Source organism: Prionailurus bengalensis, chromosome B2 (assembly GCF_016509475.1).
Source record: "Prionailurus bengalensis isolate Pbe53 chromosome B2, Fcat_Pben_1.1_paternal_pri, whole genome shotgun sequence".
NCBI lineage: Eukaryota > Metazoa > Chordata > Mammalia > Carnivora > Felidae > Prionailurus > Prionailurus bengalensis.
This window is the reverse complement of record NC_057349.1, coordinates 135,773,721-135,794,435: the sequence shown is the minus strand read 5'-3', so window position 1 is coordinate 135,794,435 and position 20,715 is coordinate 135,773,721. Positions and strand designations below refer to the sequence as shown.

At 44.2% G+C, this 20,715-nt stretch overlaps 1 protein-coding gene across 1 annotated transcript in view; it reads right to left on the bottom strand.

The window, feature by feature from the left end:
- The window catches only part of PLEKHG1 (pleckstrin homology and RhoGEF domain containing G1), a 181,115-nt gene extending 160,654 nt beyond the window's left edge, over positions 1-20,461 (bottom strand). Inside the window, exon 1 of the mRNA XM_043592611.1 lies at positions 20,380-20,461. The gene's annotated coding sequence lies outside the window, so the exon portion shown is untranslated. The remainder of the gene's footprint in view (positions 1-20,379) is intronic.
- Positions 20,462-20,715: the final 254 nt, after the last annotated feature.

Genomic DNA, 20,715 nt, shown 5'->3' with positions numbered 1-20,715 from the left:
GGGGTTTGTGGTCAACCCCTGGTGGACGGTGTAGAGCAGGTCCATGTGGCCATAGGTGGTGGCTGTGCTCAGTTCCTCAGTGTTTTCATTTTGGATTATTCTTCCAGCCCTATGCTTTGCTCCTAGGTTTATTCTTTGTTATGAACCCAACATTTAACTTCTACGTGTCTTTAAAAATACAATTAAATGGATCATATTCCTTATAAAGTCAATGAAATTAAAGTCAGTGAGAGGCTATGAAAAGAGAATCTGCTTAAGTCAATTTTTTATTAGAAAAACACCCCCAACATCACTGACGTTTGAAAACTGATCCCTCATTGTTTAGTTACTTTGAAAACAGAAGCACATATGAAAATATTGTATAAAATGTTTTCCTTAAGTATTTTTCTTGAAATTTCCATCAAAATCCACGGGGTTTATGAAGAAAAATAAACATCGATTTCATTGAGGGAGCAGGGATAAAAATTAATAAAGCCACTGCTTTCCTTAAATACAAAAATCCCTTAGTAATCCCAGGAATGGTTTCAAAAGGAAATCAGAAATACATTTTAAGGTCAAAATCTGGGTAAGCACAATGTCAACATGAAGAACACCTTTGGTAAGAACTTGATTGAGCTTAAGAATCATTCTTTACAAGATTCTGTACAGGATTGTTCTCTATGGGATCAATTGTTTCACAGGATTCTGCCAAAAGGACCTAAATAAATAGTTCAAGCAACTCTGACAGCAAGTAAGGCGTTGAAAGTGATTTAGCAAAAATTGACCCCAAAGAGCATCTCACGAGCTTACCTGTCCGCTAAGGAGTTAATTCTCCTCTTACCCAGAAGCCTTATGGGCGCAAGCAGAAGTAACTGCAAGGGAGGCATCAAACTAGGTCAGAGAATGTCCTCTGTAAAAGTTCAAATGCCGGGGCGCCTGGGTGGCGCAGTCGGTTAAGCGTCCGACATCAGCCAGGTCACGATCTCGCGGTCCGTGAGTTCGAGCCCCGCGTCAGGCTCTGGGCTGATGGCTCGGAGCCTGGAGCCTGTTTCCGATTCTGTGTCTCCCTCTCTCTCTGCCCCTCCCCCGTTCATGCTCTGTCTCTCTCTGTCCCAAAAATAAATAAAAAATGTTGAAAAAAAATTAAAAAAAAAAAAAAAGTTCAAATGCCATCTCAGAAGCCTCTTCAATCTCCGTCCACTCAGAGAAAAGTCACCTTTTCTTTCTCTTTGCTCCTACTCCTCCTGTGCAACAAAGACACATCCCAGCTTGCTACAGTCACGAGCCTTGAAGGCTTTTGCTCCCTCCTTTTGAGGGCTAGATCTAAGCCGCGGGTCTCCTTTTGTCTCTCCCGAATCCGCAGAGTAGCCGTGCAAATGTTTGAGTTAAAAAAATGAATGTGGGTATTTACAGTGATCTTATTTTAGCTGTCCTACAGAACTAGGTGGGGGGGAGAAACAAGCCTTGAGAAGAAAGCTTCAGTGAAAATGTTGAAAAATAAATTAGGATTAGCAATTGCTCTGAGTCGTCACTGCCATAAAATAAAAAGATTATTGCCAGATGTATGCAATATATTGGTCCCAATAATTTAGCTCTCGTTTTATCTACATGTAAGGTCAAATAAGACATTCCGTTTTGTATTACTGTGTACAAAGTACAAGGACTGGAAAAACCATGTGTTTTGGACCATCCGAAGACTATATTTCCAGAAACATATCAAAATGTAACTAACTGAAAGAAACAAAAGTTTTTAAGCCTTTACTGTACCCTTCCCCCGCCAGGTAATCAACTTATTTTCATGGGTCCATATAAAGCATTCTGATTTTAAAGTCTTTCATGTGAATATTTCAGGGCAGGGCTGATTAGGAACACTGAACCCCAGCGGACTAGAACACTGAGCTCTCCCTTGGTCATGAGCCAGCAAGACTCCATGGAAACCAGTGAGTCCTGATAGATCAAAGAAGAATCTAACACTTAAGAATTGCCTCCAACAACCCAGTAATAGAAACTATGCTCAATAAGGGTACAATTTCTCAAATGGACCATTACATTTTATTACAGAACTCAAAATATCACCCCAAATCCAGAAATTTACAAAGGGAAATGTTGGCTCCCAAAGAAAAACCGTAATTCTTTCTTTGGAACTAAACTACAGAGAGGGTGAAACATATTTGAGGGAGCCATAAAGAACCCAATCGTCTTGCACTTTGTTTAGAAGGTATTTTGATTGTTTAATGCTTCCGTGATAATGTTTTTGTTATGTTTTTAGGGAAGTTATGGTAGGACAGCTAGGGCTTTCTGTCGTTTCTTGGCAGGTACAGATGGCAATCTACGTGTTTGGCACGAGGACACAGCAATACGTGGGCACAAGAAGCCTTCTAGTTCACAGACAAGCTCTCACACCCAACAGAAACCAGCTTACAGAAACAGGCAAGTGGACTTTTAGACTCACTCTTCACTGTCATATTCCTGGAAAGGCCTATTTGCCTACAGGCATTTCAGCCACTTTCGTATATAGGTCAATTTTCAAATACTTCTGCTCTTTATGTCTCTTTCGACACACATCTCACAAGTAGACAAGAGGTCTTGAAACCTTTTATGCCCACTGATTGACCGAGAAATCTTTTCAAGGGCCAAGTAGCCCACAACAACACCAAGATACTATTTTTCCTTGTTATTGTTGGATTTAGTATCACCGTTAGTTCTCAGGGAGGGCCAATTCTGCTTTTCACTGCGCTTCATTGATTTTTGGACTTCTGAGGTCAGTTTCTCTAAAAGTTGCTAAGCAGAAGCGAGGCTGGACAACAAAATGTTGTATTTGATAATTATAATGCAGGAAAATACTTCTGCTCGATTTATTGAAGCATATTGTTTAGACACATCTGTTGCAAATAGGAAAGACTAGATTGCTATGAACAAGGAAAATTAATTATATAATTAGAGGTTGTCCAATAACTCGACAGAATTACTGGATTCTGTGCTTCAAACTACTCTCTTCCCAGATACTTTATGATGTTAGATTGTGTGTAACAAGCAGAAGCCCATTCTACGCAAACCTCATAATGCTGTCTCTTACAAGTTTGCTGAAAACACAGACTGAATTGAACAGATAATATAAGCAAGCAGCCTTCTTAGAGTTGATCCACAGCCAGAGACTAAGTACCCATAAGGTCATGTGTGGAAATTCTTTTAAAGAAGTCCAGGGGGAGGGGCGCCTGGGTGGCTCAGTCGGTTGAGCGTCTGACTTCGGCTCAGGTCATGATCTCGCGGTTTGTGAGTTCAGGTTGTGATCTCGCAGTTTGTGAGTTCGGGCCCTGCGTCGGGCTCAGAGCCTGGAGCCTGCTTCGGATTCTGTGTCTCCCCCTCTCTCTGCCCCTCCCCCACTCACACTCTGTCTCTCTCTCCTTCAAAAATAAATAAATACTAAAAAAAATTTTTTTTTTTTAAAGAAGTCTAGGGGAGTCTGTTGGCTCAGTCAGTTAAGCATCTGACTCTTGATCTGGGCACAGATCATGATCTCACAGTTCATGAGATCGAGCCCCGTGTCAGGCTCTGTGCTGACGGTGTGGAGCCTGCTCGGGATTCTCTCTCTCCCCTCTCTCTCTGCCTCTCCCCCACTTGCACTCACACACTCTCTCTCTCAAAAATAAATAAATGAACATTAACAAATAAAGAAGTCATGTCTACAGCAATACAGTATTTTAAAAGGCTAGTGATCAAGTATTTAGGGATCTGAGAAACTTGAAATCTTAATAATTAGGTAACCGAAGGTAATATAAGCCCAGCCTTAATATACGTTTAAATAGGCCCAATTTTCACATTGGAAGATTTGAATGGCTTGCATCCCCAGCTCCAGACTAATTTAGCAAATCAGTTTTTAAAAATCCACCTTTCCTATTGTTCATTAGTGTAAAATATGTGTGTATATATGTACATGTATACGTATAAATATATACACAACACGCACAGACCCATTGCGAAGAAAATAAAGAATCTTATAAATGCATTTGGTCGGATGGCAACCATGCCGAGCTGGAAGACAGGATATCTTGATTTCAGTTCCATCTCTGGTGCAAGCGTTCTGGGCACATTTGGGGGCATCACCACGTCTCTCTGGGCCCCGATTTTCTCATAAGTAACAGGACGTATTTACAACTAAAATTAATACCCCGTGTGGCTGAAGCGAGCACAGAGACGGGCAGAGACACACAAGGCTCACTGGTTATCTGGAAAGTACAATTCTGCTCCACGCAGAGAAGAAAGATGTTTCATGAATGGGGCAAGATGACAGACAGACTCAGGTTAGCAGAGGGGTACGGGCTGGGAAAGAAACCAGAGATACAGCTGGACAGAATCAGACCACAGATGCCCTTGAAGGGGGAGCCGGTAGTATATTGTGGGGACCCCGCTTGTTGAGAGGAAGGCCAAGTCTACACTGTTCCTCAACCCTCTTCTCTGGGCAACATTCCAATCTGAATATACGGGCTGACTTCAGACAGCCACAACTCCATCCAGCTGCCGAAAGGGGAACATCTGACCCTTGTAACACCTTTTGTCCACATTGTATTTGTATAACTTGCTTCTTTTACCCAGAGAACTGCCAGGGTGAAGGAAGATGCAGAAGAGATCATACATCTCTGTTCAATGTTTTGTTGTTGCTGTTGCCGTTGCTTTCGACAAGGAGTTTTTGCTCAAACAAGGGGCATTTCCAACGTGGAAAGAAGGGAAGGAAACACCAGATCATCGTCAGGACACCATTTCCACTTAAGAGGTGGAAGCGAGGCCCCATTAGAGCAGACAGGCGCACTGAGGCCGAGTTTGTTTGCTTGTTTGTGTAATGTTTTAAAATTAAAGCTCATTTATTTATTTTTGAGAGAGAGCGAGCCAGCTGGGGAGGGGCAGAGGGAGAGAGAGAATGCCAAGCAGGCTCCACATGGACAGCGCAGAGCCCCATGAGGGGTTCGAACTCACGAAACTATGAGATGGTGACCTGAGCTGAAGTCAAGAGTCGGACCCCTAACTGACTGAGCCACCCAGGCATCCTGAGGCTGAGTTTATACATTACAAATTTCTTTGGTCTTAACTGGACTATTACCTGAGCTCCAGAGTGGGGGCCCCCCACGCTACCTTCACCAACGTTCCTAGATTGACAAACCTTAAGGAATGAAGAAACAAATGCCAGAAACAGCTGGGGGGGGGGGGTTACTATCTGTTTTATAGCTGAGAGAAACAGAGGCCTTTCCCTAGCGATCTGTGCTGGTACCCTTGGAATTGAGTAACACGATCCAGCAGGAAGAAAGCCCGGTGCCGAGCCTTGACATTAATTATTAAATTAAATCATTAATTTAAATTATTAAATTAAATCATTAAAGCCTTGACCCAAGCAGGAAAAAAAGTTCCATTTTCCCCACCAAAACTTTCTTTTCCGATGACATAATGCTGCTGGAGAAGGAGGACAACACAAGATAGTGACACCAACGACCGCGCTTTATTTAAGTAACTTGCAACCTACAAACAGATTGAGTTCTAAAGCACTCTGAGCCCAGACATAACGTCAGGGGACTGGAACGCATCTTCCTACAGACATGGCATTGGGATAAGGGATGAGGAGGTAATGAAATTGACTACGTTGGTCTATTTAACCTGGGCCCTAAGTAGCACATGGAACCTGCCTGTCTGATCACAACTTACTTCTACCCAGCTGTCGAAGCCAGAAGCCTAGAAGCCACTCCCAGCAGCTCAGTTATTGGTCTACTGTCCTCAGGCGCCATGGGCCCTAAGGTCTACGTCCGAGTCCTACAGATAGAGGAACGCAGAGCAGACGGTATTTTCTAACAGAATAATTTGCACTTAAAATTCCATGAGACATTAGCGACGTCTCCAGCTCTGCATAGAGTATAGTCTGACTCTGGCACATGCTCCAAAAACCAAGCACCAATTGGCCCAGGGTGGGTTCTGCGCATGGGTGATTCTGGATAGCATGGTAGGCTGGATGGCTGCCACCTTCCGGTCACGGAGACTCAGCAACTTAAGACCACAAGATGAAGACAACACCCCAGTTGTTCATAATCTGAGACGTGGTCCCCTTTCTCCAAGGTGCCAAGAAATAACTTGAGGAACTTTCTAGAACAATGGACAGTCTGCAAAGGGATAAGAGCCAGGGGTTGACGGATTATATTCAGAACTAAGTTTTATTTAGAAAATAAAAACGCGACAAGTACAACAACCTCACTTCCGTGGGCACTGTAGATTGTTCACCCAACACCTATTCTCTACCTCTCCCTTCCCAACAAGCCCTTGTTTCGTTGAGGTGTCCACCTCTTCATCTCTTCTACTCACAGTCATGTGGTAAGGGTGCAGCTGATCCCATCCCCAACTGTATTGGTGGATCCTGGTTAATCTAAGCCAATCAGTTCATGGCATTCTTGGTGTGGTTATTCCTCTCTGTGATGTAAGAGACCATTGGATTGGAAGAAGGGACTTGTATTCCACGGCTAGGGAGAGATCCCTCTCTTTCTCCTGGTGCAGATGGACAAAGGAATCTGTGAAACCATTTGTGTCTGGCAGCCATTTTGTGATCGTTTAGGAGAATCTGCCAGAGAAAGAAGCCAAGAAAGATGGGGGCAAACTGAATTATCAGTGATGTTCCTAAGAGTCAATGAACCCTAAAGGACATATTCCTTCGATAGATTAGTAATTAATTTCCTTTTGTTTCAACAGATTTGAACTAGAGTCTTTCTTATAGTTGAAAACATTCTATCTGATAAAGTAAAAACCCAGGGCAGGGAAAAACCCAATGAAACTAGTAAAGCAGGGAAAGCAGAAGCCTTGGGGATGGGGTTGTGGGAGATAAAAAATGTAATAACCGTGCATGTGCTTTGAATGTTAGGAAAGAAAGCGCCTTACGTATCTCTAGCGTTTTCTTCCTGAACATACACTGATCTGCTAAAATAAAAATTCCTTAGAATATAAGTCTTCAATTTGCTATAAATCTAAAATACAAAATGCTTGCCCTTTTCTCTAAATGGTTCACTTGGGAAACACATTTTCCTGACTCAAGATACCATATTATTTAATCCGTTTACTCAACAACTGCTCAGTATACAAGAGTGAGCAAAGGTAAATAATTGGCCTTTCAGGCTAAACCTGGTGGCGGGAGAGAGAATTAATCCTCTCTCTGCAATATAAATGCAAACATTTGATGTTTAAATTGGTACTCCCAAAGCCCGGATGATTTGTTTAATCGTAAGTCTGAATGAACTGCCGAGAAGTAGTTGGAAATAATTAGAAGAGAAAGTTTTCTTGGCTGTCTTTCAAGATGGTCAGAAGAACGATCACGGAGGAAGAAAAATAAATTACAGCGTTCGATATCTCACAGGAGGTCAGCTGGTCATGTCAACGAACCTTCTTCCCATCTGTTCTCTGTACTCTTAAGTGACCCCATGAGCATCATAATCATTTCATAAGTGTTTAAAGTTTCTCAGATAGGAAAGCTCATGTTCATTAAAAAAGCACAGGGAAAACTTTGAAATTTTATTTTGTGTCTAAGAAATACATAGCTGGGACAGGTCTCTGGGTACACAAGGTAGCAGAACAGTTACACTGAGTTCCAAAGGAAAGAAGCCTTACATCCCCCAAGAGAATCCAGGGTTTTCCTATTCTGTTCCCAGGCTCACTCAACTGTACATGTACAGGCAGAACCAATTTAAAAAGGGAGCATGTTCCAAAAGACTCCCGGTACATGGTTGTTTATTTCTACAGGAAAATGTGTTCCAGGTCCTAATGGTATATATGGTTCCCAGCCATATAAAAAGCCACATAAAAGCTTTTTAACACACAGTAATCCTCAAGGTGGGCTCCAGATGTAGGTTATCAGTGTCTTTCTGGAACAACATGTCTCAGATGCCAGGGGGGTGGGTAAGCCGAACTGGGAAGATGAGGAGTTGAAGGGGGGGAAAGGCAAAGATGTCCTTATCCTTTCCTTTTCTCCTTCAACCTCGAATTACCCACGACTAGCAAATGCTCACTGTGGGACATGCGGTCACAGTGGGTATATTTCTCATTTCTCCTTTCGCGATATGTACATATCGTGCACATGTTGTTTGAGCCCCCATGAGGCTCGGTCACCATCCCCACCATCTCTTCACTCCCCCCTCGGCATATGAGGTGCTATTTTATTGCTTATCCCAACGCATTCCACCTAAGCCCTTGCTACAAAAGAAATGAGAACACCTAGGTCTTAGAGTTTCCAAGTTTTACCTGGGATAAGACGTAAAAGCATAAAACTTTAAAGTGTGATACACTGTGTTCCTATTATTGCCCTGATGTGTCCCTGAAGCTCCACGGTTTCATTCTTACACACGATTACTTATGTCTTTATGACTATAGTTTAATAGCTCGTGTGCGAATCTATAAAGCCTGATATCAAGATGCATGACCTAATACAAGACGTGGGTGCCACATTCTCTAGTTGTGAGAAGTTCTCCAGGAGGTGAGGTTCGCCTACAAATACCAGACTTTCAACTGTTTGTGGGAACAGTGGGGAAAGAATGTAGGTAACAGGACCCCACCCTCCAAATGGCCCCAATGTAGGCACAAGATTCCATTTCGGGACCAGTATGGGTTCAGTAGGCTCTGTCTGCTTGAGGACTCCTCATGCGTGGTTTTATGTCTAATGAGGAAAAAATACACCCCAAAGTATTTTTCAAATGAACTGTTGGAAAATCACCCTGGCTTGAATCGAAGATGGCTTGCACATGACCTATGCTGTGTATATACCTAATTTTACTGCCCGAACCCTCATCAGTTCCCAGTCTTTCCCGACAGACCGCCAGTCACGAATGTTCAAGTGCTCTTGAGAAATTTTGGAGGGGTTTTTCGAGAGGGCATTTTGCGAAGAGAGAGATCCTGCTAGATCCCAGGGGTGGTGTGGGCAAGCCGGCCTTGGCCTCTACGTCCTCTGAGGCTTTTTCCAGCTAGCATCGCCTCACAGGCAGACGTCGAGGCCGAGGGCACAGAGAAGGAGATTTGCTCACCAAGCCGGACATGTGATGGGATGACACGTCTCGACAGCTGGGGGAAGTGGCTTAACCCCTCACCCCCTTCCTCAGCCCCAAGAAAGCACAAGGCCATCTTCCCGGAATGGGGATTCCTTCTTCAAAGGATCTCACGCAGTTCAATTTTACAACTTTTTAGATCCAGCGGACCAAGGAGACTTCCTTTGCCCCAAGTAAATATTTCCACAAATAACTTCTTCTACGTAGGCCACAGATTGCTCAGATTGGTCATATATTTTTTTTTTTTTTGCTTAGAAACAGTCTTTGTGCAAGACTTCAGGATGAAACACACACCTTGCCTGCAAGTTGCTTCAAATGATGTTTCTTTCAACAATCCTTACATTGTCTAGAGAGGGGCTCCGATCCTCCAGTTAAAATGAGAGATAAAGTGTGGAGTTTTAAGACTCTGCTGTCAATAAAGAGTGGTTAAGTAAAGCTAAAAGGCCCGTAACGAACCAAGTCGTGCCTTCAGCTTAAAAGGGCCGCTACATTTTCATCTCTAAGACTTTTCCTCAGGCATAAAGAACAGTGGTGTCCTCTCCAGCAGACTCTCCTGAGGGAAAACCTGGTTGGGGGAGGGGAGAAAAAGTGATTGGACTGAAGAGGCAAAGAAGAAAAGTGGAGGGCTGCACGAGAAAAAAAAAAAAATTAAGCCTGGAAAATAAGTTACGAGGAAAATCAGAATACTTCCTAATCTGGAGTTATCCCAAGAAAAACAAATGACCGCATACACATCCATGTTTTAAGGGTTTGATAGACAGTTTTAGGGGCACCTGGGTGGCTCAGTCTGTCGGGTGTCCGACTTCGGCTCAGGCCTGCTCTCACCATTTGTGGGTTCGAGCCCCGCATCGGGCTCTGTGCTGACAGCTCGGAGCCTGAAACCTGCTGCAGATTCTGTGTGTGTCTCTCTTTCTGTCCCTCCCTTGCTCGTTCTCTGTCTCTCTCTGTCTCTCGAAAACAAACATTAAAAAAATTTTTTTAAAGAAATATTGGATAATGAAATGTCTTGGAGTTTTAAAATTTACTCTGCAATAGTCTTCACATTCAGAACTAGGGACAAAGAAATTTGGGCTAATCATGTACGACAGAGGCACCTACCTGGGTGTAAATATCTCCATATTTCAAACCAATTCAGCGTATTGATTTCTTATGAATGAATGTGAAATTTCTTAATCACGTATCAAAAAAGTTTGTGAATAGTTATGTATCAGGCACCAGCCTAGATACGATGTGTAAGACCTAGTTCAGCCTTTGAATTACCTCAGTCCATTAGAGCAGGAATTAACAGCTCTCGAGAAGGCATCTCAAGCCGCATTTTTAAGATCGCAAGGCAGCATCACATAATTAAAATTGCTAAATGCATTGTTCGCAGTCTAACTGATACCGCAGCTTTGAGGAGCAGGCAGATAAAATCAGTTCAGAGTAATTTAAACAGGAGGAGGAATTTGAACTGAGTTTAAAAGGAGAGATAAGGTCCAGATAATAGTGTTACTGCTACTACCCTCCAGCTCCGTTTGAGAGCCTGCCAGGGGCCAGGCTCTCACTACAGTTGGCACTGAACACGCACTCTCTAGACTCACAGTTAAACTGAAGTGAGTTTACGGCCGTGATTTCACAGATGAAATTGGCAAAACACTTGCCCGAGGTCCCAGGGAAGAGAGAAGGAGAGATACGCACCCAGGTCCCGCTGACCCCAGAGCCCCCTGTGTTTCTTGCAGACCAACTCCAAGGAATGGAGAGGGTTCTGAGTGGTACAAAACACAGTTTTCTGGAAGAGTTGACTTAAAGATGACATGTTTAGAAAGGTCAGATTTTACAGAGCAAGCAACACGTCATTGTGAATGTTAGACCAGACACCCGACATAATTAACCCAAGACGTTGCGCAGACCAGGCTGGTGGGCAGAAGCAGCAGGAGGTTTGCAAGTTCAGAAAAACGAGAGAAAGAGAATCTGGTCCTTCCGCCCCAAGGTGGCAACACAGGCTCGCAGTATAGCCAGGCTGTGGGTGGCATTCCACATGTCACAGAAGCAAAGAAGATATTAGACTTGGGGTTGTACCCAGGTGTTTATACTTGTCCTATTTCAAAAATTGCTAATTTGGGGGTGCCTTGGTGGCTAAGTCGGTTAAGTGTCCGACTTTGGCTCAGGTCATGATCTCACGGTCCGTGAGTTCAAGCCCCGCGTCGGGCTCTGTGCTGACAGCTCAGAGCCTGGAGCCTGCTTCGGATTCTGTGTCTCCTTCTCTCTCTGCCCCTCCCCTGCTCATGCTCTGTCTCTGTCTGTCCATAATAAATAAACGTTAAAAAAAATTTTTTTTAATTACTAATTTTGTGACTTTTGGCAATGACTTAAATTTCTGAGAGTTTCAGTGTCCTAACATGGGAAGTTCAATTCATGATAATAACTGCACAAAGCTAAAAGAATTAAGTAAGAAAAAGTATAGACAGCTGACCCTTGAACAACGTGAGGGTCAGTGCCCTTAACCCGCCCCCGATGCAGCTGAAAATTGGTATGTAACTTTTGACTCCCCTCAAAACTTAGCTACCAATAGCCTACTGTTGACCAGAAGACTTACTGATAACATAAGCAGTCGATTAACATATATTGTATACATGCATTAAAAACTGTAGTCTTACAATAAAATCTTCTTCAGGCTCTTTAATGCGGTCGAATCGTGGGGGCATGGGTTCCAGAGTACATGAGTCGCCAAAAAAGCCCCCCCCCCCAAAAAGCGCACCCTCTTCTTACAATAAAGTAAGCGAGAGGAAAGAAAATCTTATTAAGGAAATCATAAGGCAAATACATTTACAGGGCTGTACTGTATTTAGTGAAAAAAATCCATGTGGACGTGGGCCCGTGCAGTTCAAACCTGTGTGGTTCAAGAGCTAAATGTAGTGCCCAGTGTGTGATAAATACTCAAGTGATCAGCGTTTCCCTTTATGAAGGGCCGTGGAAACGGAAAAGAAGGATGAAACAGAGGGTGAGGAAAATTTAGTGAGATCTGGTGACAAATTAGGTATTGGGGGACGGGGAGGGGGCGGGGAGGAGGGAAAGAAATGTCAAACGTGCATTTAAAATGAGAAGCACTCGGGGCGCCTGGGTGGCTCAGTCGGTTTGAGCGTCCGACTTCGGCTGAGGTCACGATCTCGCGGTCCGCGAGTTCGAGCCCCGCGTCGGGTTCTGGGCTGATGGCTCAGAGCCTGGAGCCTGCTTCCGATTCTGTGTCTCCCTCTCTCTCTGCCCCTCCCCCGTTCATGCTCTGTCTCTCTCTGTCTCAAAAATAAATAAACGTTAAAAAAAAAATTTAAAAAAAAAATAAAAAAAAATGAGAAGCACGCACAAAAATATCTTCATCTCCTCAAATAGGATTTAGAACTTAGTTGGAGGAATAAGTGACCTTGGAGGTGACTGGGAGCTCCCCAACTGGAAACACCCAGGAAAGAGAGTCAGTGCTGAGGCAGAGGGCTTAGAAATAAAAGGGAAAACAGAGAAACATGATTTGTCGGTCATCTGGCTAAGAGCCTGGTGGCTCCAATATCCCATCTACGAGGACCTGTGAAATTGGTCCACTCTGTTTTCCTCTGAATGACCACGCTTTAGAAATCAAAGGAATATATACGAAGTTACAACATTTTAAGAAGCCAGACTCCACTTTTTTTCTTTTTTTAAGACAAAGAATATTAAAAGAAAATACTCTACTTAATGCAGGACTTAAGATCAATTGCAACTCTGTGTCTTTCAATTTTAAAACACAATGATTGCTTTAATGCCCAACTTAACTTTAAAAAGTCTTTATCACGAATGTAATCTTCCTCCAGAACAGGCTTCCCTTATGGCCCCGAACAGCCATGACGGTGTCGGGCAATAAAACACACACTTCTAACAGCAGGCGGACCTTGGAAAATGCAATTGAAATCGAGATGCCTGGGGTCTGGAACGGGAAGAAAGGGGCCGAGGCAGAGGTGATGGTGACAGCAGCGTTACGCAGTCCGCGTGAACGCAGGCCTTGATGACTGCCGGCCATGGTGGATAATTCTGACTTCTTAAGCCTGTTGAGACTGGTCCAGGGCTTCTACGAGTGTCTCAAATATTAAAACTAGTTGTCTGTTCCAGACACTGGATTCATTATCTATAGCTATTGAAAGCAGACCTGGCACCACTGGGCGCATCTGGTTCTTCTGACATTTTAGGTGACAGCTTTTCCGTGCCCATTACATGTTCCCCGGGTAAGCCCCTGGTGGGCCCATCCTAGGTAGATTTTCAGCTGCAGATGTTCAGAGCATGAAACTTCCAATAATCCTGCGTGACCCCCATCCTTCATGGGGATACGATACTCCATCTGGTTTCTAAAATACAACAATTACCTGCACCTCGCTGTATAAGTGAACAACTTGTGAACCTTAATGTATCTAAAGCATAGCTTTGAAACACAGAAAGGAAAAGCTCACAGAATTAAAAGGAAACACTGACAATTCACTAACACAGTGAGAGCTCTAAAACAGCCCTCAGAACATGACAGGGAAAAAAAGTGGGAAAAAAGTAAGGATACTGATGATGTGAATAACAATGAAACAGTTTTGACTTAACCGATAACTTCATACTCAACCAACAAAAAAGAAGCATCATTTTCAAAGACAGAGAACATACCAAAGTGAAGAACTTAAAAAAAATTTTTTTTTTATTGTTTATTTATTTTTGAGAGAGACAGAGACAGAATGCGAGTGGGTTAGGGGCAGAGAGAGAGGGAGACACAGAATCCGAAGCAGGCTCCAGGCTCTGAGCTGTCAGCACAGAGCCCAACGCGGGGCTTGAACTCATGAGCTGTGCGATCACGACCTGAGCCGAAGTCGGACGCTCAACTGACTGAGTCCCCCAGAAGTGAACAATTTATACGGGAAGTACACCTCTTCGGATCACATTTCTAAGCTCTTCGGTAAAATACCTTTCTGATGCCACTCTTTATCACATGCTGCTTCACAGAAAGGTTATTTGTTAGTTGTGTCTTAGAACTTCTCCAAGGGCAGAAGCCTTTTCTTCTCGCCTTGGTACCCTTCACAATGCGGGGTGCTTTGTACTTCACCGTTTCATGCAAAGTACGCCCTCACTTAGGAAACGATCCTGAAACAGATCACCTTTAACAATGTATCAATTACGACTCGGGCCAAGGAGTTTTACGCCACTTCCAGGAAACGTGTTCACATAAGGAGCCCATCGGAATCTATCACATGTTATTAGACTGGACGTAGGTTAATAGTGAAGGATCTAAGGCAACCTTCTCCCACATTAGAATTTCAGATGACCGGACATCATCTCTGCCGATCCTTGAGCCAGTGGCTTAGCTAAATGCTTTCAAGGCGCTCCACAAGTTTCAGACACGGAACCTTCGGGTCGCTCTGAGGGGAACGCCGAAGGTGAGGGATCTCTAATGAGCAGACGCGAGGCCTGGCCCCGTTACCGGGCATGGAGATGGGGCACCCCGAGCTGGCGTGCAGGGCTTTGTGGTCCAGAAGCGTCCGCTCTCCCAGCTCCTCCTACGGGGACGGGTCACAATTCTGGCTTCAGTTGCTTCTCTGCTTCTTTCTACAAGCAATTTCTATGTTTGTGTTCCCACACTTGGCCTTGCGTCTGTATTCCCCAAACTACCTTCCACAGAACAACACGGTTAACAGGTTAAAAAAGAAAACCCTATAAGGCCGGGCCAGGTGGAGGAGGTGGGGAGACGGTCCATGCTCAAGTTTGAGGAAGCCTGCCCACAGCACCTCCTTGAAGACATGGAACTTAGAGCAGCGTGGTAAAGGCGGTGTAGAAAGAGGAACTCATCAACCTTGCTCAAACGCCAGCTATTTCACCGTGAAGCCCCCCGCCCCCACCCCCTCCTTGTTTTTGACGGAAACCTATTGCCATAATTCCACAAAATTGAGGTCATACTGTCCTGAGAATCCCCTAATGCTCCATGCCAGGAACAGCAACCAGTTCCTCATTCCGAAGGTCATCCTTTCATGAGAAAACAAGGACTTTTTTTTTTAAACTAATATCGTGTTTTTTTTTTTTTCTCAGGAATAGCTGGGGACCCTGTCATACCTTTCCCTACTGACACAGATCTGCAGCGAGAAAGTCTTCCCTCTCCACTCTCTCCTCACCCCTTAACCTCTACCCCAGCTTAAGCCATGCAAACTTCTGGCGATACTTTCAAAAAATATTTTGAAATTTTTGATCGTGGCAAAATACACATAACATAAAAGTTGCCATCTTAGCCACTTTTAAGTGTATAGTCCCATCGTGTGGGGCGCACTTCACGTTGTCGGTGCAGCCGATCTCAACAACTCCTTAATAGGAGATACTTTTTTTTTTTTAATGTTTATTTTATTTTTGAGAGAGACAGAGTGTGAGCAGGGGAAGGGCAGAGAGAGAGGGAGACACAGAATCGGAAGCAGGCTCCAGGCTCCGAGCTGTCAGCACAGAGCCCGATGCGGGACTCAAACCCATGAACCGCGAGATCGTGACCTGAGCCAAAGTCAGACACTCAGCAGACTGAGTCACCCAGGCGCCCAAATAGGAGATACTTTTTTTTTTTTTAACGTTTTTTATTTATTTATTTATTTTTGAGACAGAGAGAGACAGAGCATGAATGGGGGAGGGGCAGAGAGAGAAGGAGACACAGAATCGGAAGCAGGCTGCAGGCTGTGAGCCATCAGCCCAGAGCCCGACGCGGGGCTCGAACTCACGGACTGTGAGATCGTGACCCGAGCTGAAGTCGGACGCTTAACCGACTGAGCCACCCAGGCGCCCCAGGAGATACTTTTTAATGGAGGAGAGATGCCCAATGCTTGGGCAGAGTCAAATCTATACATCTTTCTGAGTGCTGTAATTTTGTGCTATGTTTTTGTAACCACTATATTTAGCTATAGCACCTTTAATCTTTGATGACACACTAAAAAAATCATTTTTATGACACCGCACGTCAAGAGATACCCAGGGGATTTTGCAGTGGACGAAGCAGAAGGAAAGCATCTCGATGACTTTTTAAAATTTTTTTTGCAACGTTTTTATTTATTTTTGGGACAGAGAGAGACAGAGCATGAACGGGGGAGGGGCAGAGAGAGAGGGAGACACAGAATCGGAAACAGGCTCCAGGCTCCGAGCCGTCCGCCCAGAGCCCGACGCGGGGCTCGAACTCCCGGACCGCGAGATCGTGACCTGGCTGAAGTCGGACGCTTAACCGACTGCGCCACCCAGGCGCCCCTCGATGACTTTTTAAAGATCCCATCCTGCGTGAAGCCCTGTCCTCCAGCACTGGGCCAAGAGTTCCGCTGGATGGTTATATGATTAGCAGTGTGTAGTTCAATACAACAAGTTATTTATTCGCAGTGCGAATCATTTACGCTGCAGCCACTGGTGAGCCTTCTATTAGATGCCATCCAACAAATCTATCAGCCTGAGTAACCCTCTTACAGGGCCTTGGGAACACAGTGGCGAGGACACCCGCGGGACACGGAAGGACGAAACAGCTGATCCCTCCCCGAGCATGCCTGCATTGTATTGTTTGTAAGTCCTGGGGGTAATAAGCCTCAATATTCAATCCCACAAAGCCCTCAGCTCCAGGACTGTACCCTTTGGACGTACCACAGAAGCAGCTGGTGACCTGGGTTCAATGCGTGTGCATCATGCACCTGCTCACGTAAGGGCAGTGAGAGTCATCGTGTGGGGACGGGAGACACGAGGGATGTGTACCCTCCAGAGAAGAGCGTGACCCCCCTGCAGGCCCCTCAGGAGCCATCACGGCAGCGCTTAGTGATGGCACATCTGGCACAGGAGACACACCACGTCTAGTCTTCAGGATCTTCGCTAGAAACCGCCCCACTATCCTGCACCCCCACTGGACCTCAGAAGGGGCTCGGAAACTGCTAGCACGAGCAGTAAAGGTCAGGACACTCAAGCACCCCGGCGCCGGGTGCAGGCGTTACAATATATTTAGTTGGCATCTTTCTGCTCTTTGGGCAGCTCCATACCGTGCACTCCTAACGGCAGCTCTGTCCCAACATACCTTCCTCAGAGGGCGGGTGGGACCCTGGACAAGAACACAATGAGAATAAAATGCAGGGGCAAGTTTGTTCAGGAAAAAAAAATTACGGGGGCGCCTGGAAGGCTCAATCGGTTAAGCGTCCGACTCTTGATTTCGATTCAGATCGTGATCTTGCAGTGCATGGGTTCAAGCCCCACATCAAGCTCTGTGCTGGCGGCGTGGAAACTGCTTGCGATTCTCTCTCTCTGCACCTCCCGTGCTTGTTCTCTCTCTCTCTCTCTCTCAAAATAAATAAATAAACATTCAAATCTTTAAAAAAAAAAAAAAGAAAGAAAATGTACACGTGGGTGTGTGTAATGCATATATTTGGGGGGGCTGCTTTAAAATGCAGTCTTGAAGCTGAATCTCTCTCTCTCTCTTACACACACGCGCACACTCATGGCACGTGGACAGAAAAATAATGCATTCCAGTTCTCCTCGAGTCAACAAACCATGCGAAATAGGGCCACGCTCCTCTGGTTTTTCAGTAAACCAGGACCACCTAACCAAGTGCTATTAATTAAAGTCAGTTGATTCTGTTTATACCTCTAGATCTACGTTTCCAATAGCTGGGGCGAGGGGCACCTTTCTCTAGAATTCTCTTGCTTTCCTGACTTCATCTGATTAAGTGGTACCCCCCGTCTACACTGGCTTGCTCATGTAGAGAGGACAGCTCTTATGTAGTTGGCCGGTAACAGTCTGGTAGATGACAATTTTATATTAACGTGCAATGTCCATTTTTGTGTGTGCATGCCCGGATGCTTGCCGGTCTAAGGAGGAGAGGGCTAGCAGTCCGCTTACACGCCCAAAGCAATTTCAGAATACGGTTTTTCTAAAGGAGGACGTTAGCCCATTCATTCTTTGGGCAAATATTTGAGCTTCTTTTTTACGTCTGGCTTTTTCTCGAACAAAATAGCAACGAACAAAAGAGACAAAGATCCTAGCTCTCAGGTAGTTTATCTTTGAGCGAGTTGCCTATTTTGAAAAAAACAGTTCTCCAGACATGCAATGCGCTTACTTTAAGATCAACAAGTGACTTTCAGGAGGTATTCTAGACACAATGTATATAGTCAGTACCGTTGAAGACTAACAGAATTATTTTCTCTAAAACCAGATCCGGGCTTCAGACACAAACAAAACCAGATCCGTCACGGCCATTGAGAATGGTGTGCACCTGGTAACAGACATGAGCGGCTACGGAAGGAGGAAAATTCTAGACTCCCGTGGCAGCAAGGAGGCCGGCTGAGCCACCGGGCTCGGGAACACACACCCCTTGGGCAAAATGCTTGTCCGACACAGACCACAGCTTCCGGAGTCAAGTCTTGCTTTCCCTTATTTCTCTGTATCATATTATAAAGCTAACAGGGTATCGGTGGGTCTCTCGAGGGAAAAATATGGATTTTATTCCAGAGAAACAGCACCGATAGTCACAGCTCCTACGCCTAACAACACGTTACTTTTCTCTGCAGCGAGAACCGTGTCCCTCGCTGATGAGCAGACGAGTCCACGGACTCATTCACAGAGAAGACGATCATTTCTGAAACAGAAATAATTACTTCTCTCCCCAAAAAGAAAGAAAAATGCATTCGAGTGACGGGGTCTCGCATATGCAGAGGGCGCCTGACGGTGACTCAGACTTTTGTGGGCACTCTGGCCCCTTCCTCCATAAGAAATGCCAAAAGTTACACTTTACAACTGCGTTGTTACAAAGAAAAACGTCATCCAGCCCAAGCTTCATTATCCTGTATTCACCATTGCATTCACTTATCTCCTGCTTTGAAAAAGAAATTAAAATGAAAACATTTTCACGGGTCTTTAAAAGGATCAGGGATCCGGGCACCGTGCCTAAGAAATAAGTCAGCTCTGGACTACCGACTCTTGATTTTTAAACTCTTCAGCGTCCCACCGTAAGTTAGGCAAAGGAGCTTCTGGGACTTTGTGGCCAGCAATGAAGGTCGGCGGCAAGAAAACCATTGTTTTTACCAGTTAACAAAACACTGATGAATTCTGAACTCTGACACAGCAAAGTCATCTTGACTCCATTAAAATACCATTTGTCTTCGTAATCACTTTGAGTACTTCAAGAAGAATAATGCAGTGTATCAAATATTTATGATTCCAATAAAGCATTCTTATTTTGCTAGTTAAAGGCAACAAAACTCTAACCCAGGGCTGCATTTACGCTTTTAATTTTGTCTTTTATTTTACTGTTTGGTTAAAAAAGAAAAAGAAAGAAAGAGGCCTGATGTAACACGGAAAGTCTAAACTGACGAGTTAAAAATGATAATGCAGGGGCGCCTGGGTGGCGCAGTCGGTTAAGCGTCCGACTTCAGCCAGGTCACGATCTCGCGGTCCGGGAGTTCGAGCCCCGCGTCGGGCTCTGGGCTGATGGCTCAGAGCCTGGAGCCTGTTTCCGATTCTGTGTCTCCCTCTCTCTCTGCCCCTCCCCCGCTCATGCTCTGTCTCTCTCTGTCCCAAAAATAAATAAACATTGAAAAAAAAAAAGTTTAAAAAAAATGATAATGCAATGCTTAGCGCACTGAGTTTCTTCACCTATTCCTAGCGTTCTGGTAAGCACTTGATATGTTATGTCATCGAGCAACATCAGCACTCCGGGTCCTGACATATAGCTTATCATGTGGGTAGAGAATGATCAAGTACTTAGGAAAGAAGCAGGGTAAAATAACTGTCTAGAACTGAAAAAAGAAAAAAAAAGGCATACTCCTTCCTTCCTTCCCTTTTAGCATTCTTTGTGGTTTTTCAAATACTACCACCACAAAGGTAGATTGAGATTTAAAACGGTCCAGAAAAACTCAAAGTCAAAAGGACAAAGAGAGCTTTTCTAGCCCATAAAAGGCATTTAAAAATAACCTAAAAGGCCAACTCATTAACAGCTGAAGGCCAATGGGAAGAAGTGACTTCAAACTGAGTCACACAATAGTTACTCTCCCGGACTCCATTTTTATTCTTCATGTATGTATGTATGTATGCATGCATGCGTGTGTGTGTGTGTGCATGTGTGTGCATGTGTGTATATATATGTTATATATATATATATATATATATATATATATATATATATATATGTAAAGTATGCGTCTCCTTTCATATTTTATCCTGTGGTGACCATACTTGTTATTCTGGCTTACAAAATAGCTAAAAGCAAGAACAATTTTGCCTACAGTGTACTTCTACAAAAGAACCTAACAAACCTAAATTATGAATATATTAATTTTGTAGCATGTTTCATACTCGAGTAGCAAAAAAAAGAAGATAGCTCACTTTTACAGGTGAAGCTTTTCCAGTGTCTGCACTCAGACTCCCAATAACCGTCTTCACCTGTAGAGGAGACACAAAAATGAACTTCTTTCTTATTGCTTTTCCAGAATTGTCTTGGCAGAACATGGATGAAACAGCAGGGCTAATTCTAAGTGGCAGAAGGAACACGGGTGGCAAAAAGCCAGCATTTTCTGAGGAAAATGCCACATCTATGCTACTGGTCTATGCTAGACCTATCCCAATAAGCATAACGATTTAATTAAAAAACAAAAACTTACAAGATGTGATATTAGGAAAGTTACTGATGTTCCATCCTTGATTTTCCCTTTCCCTTAAAGT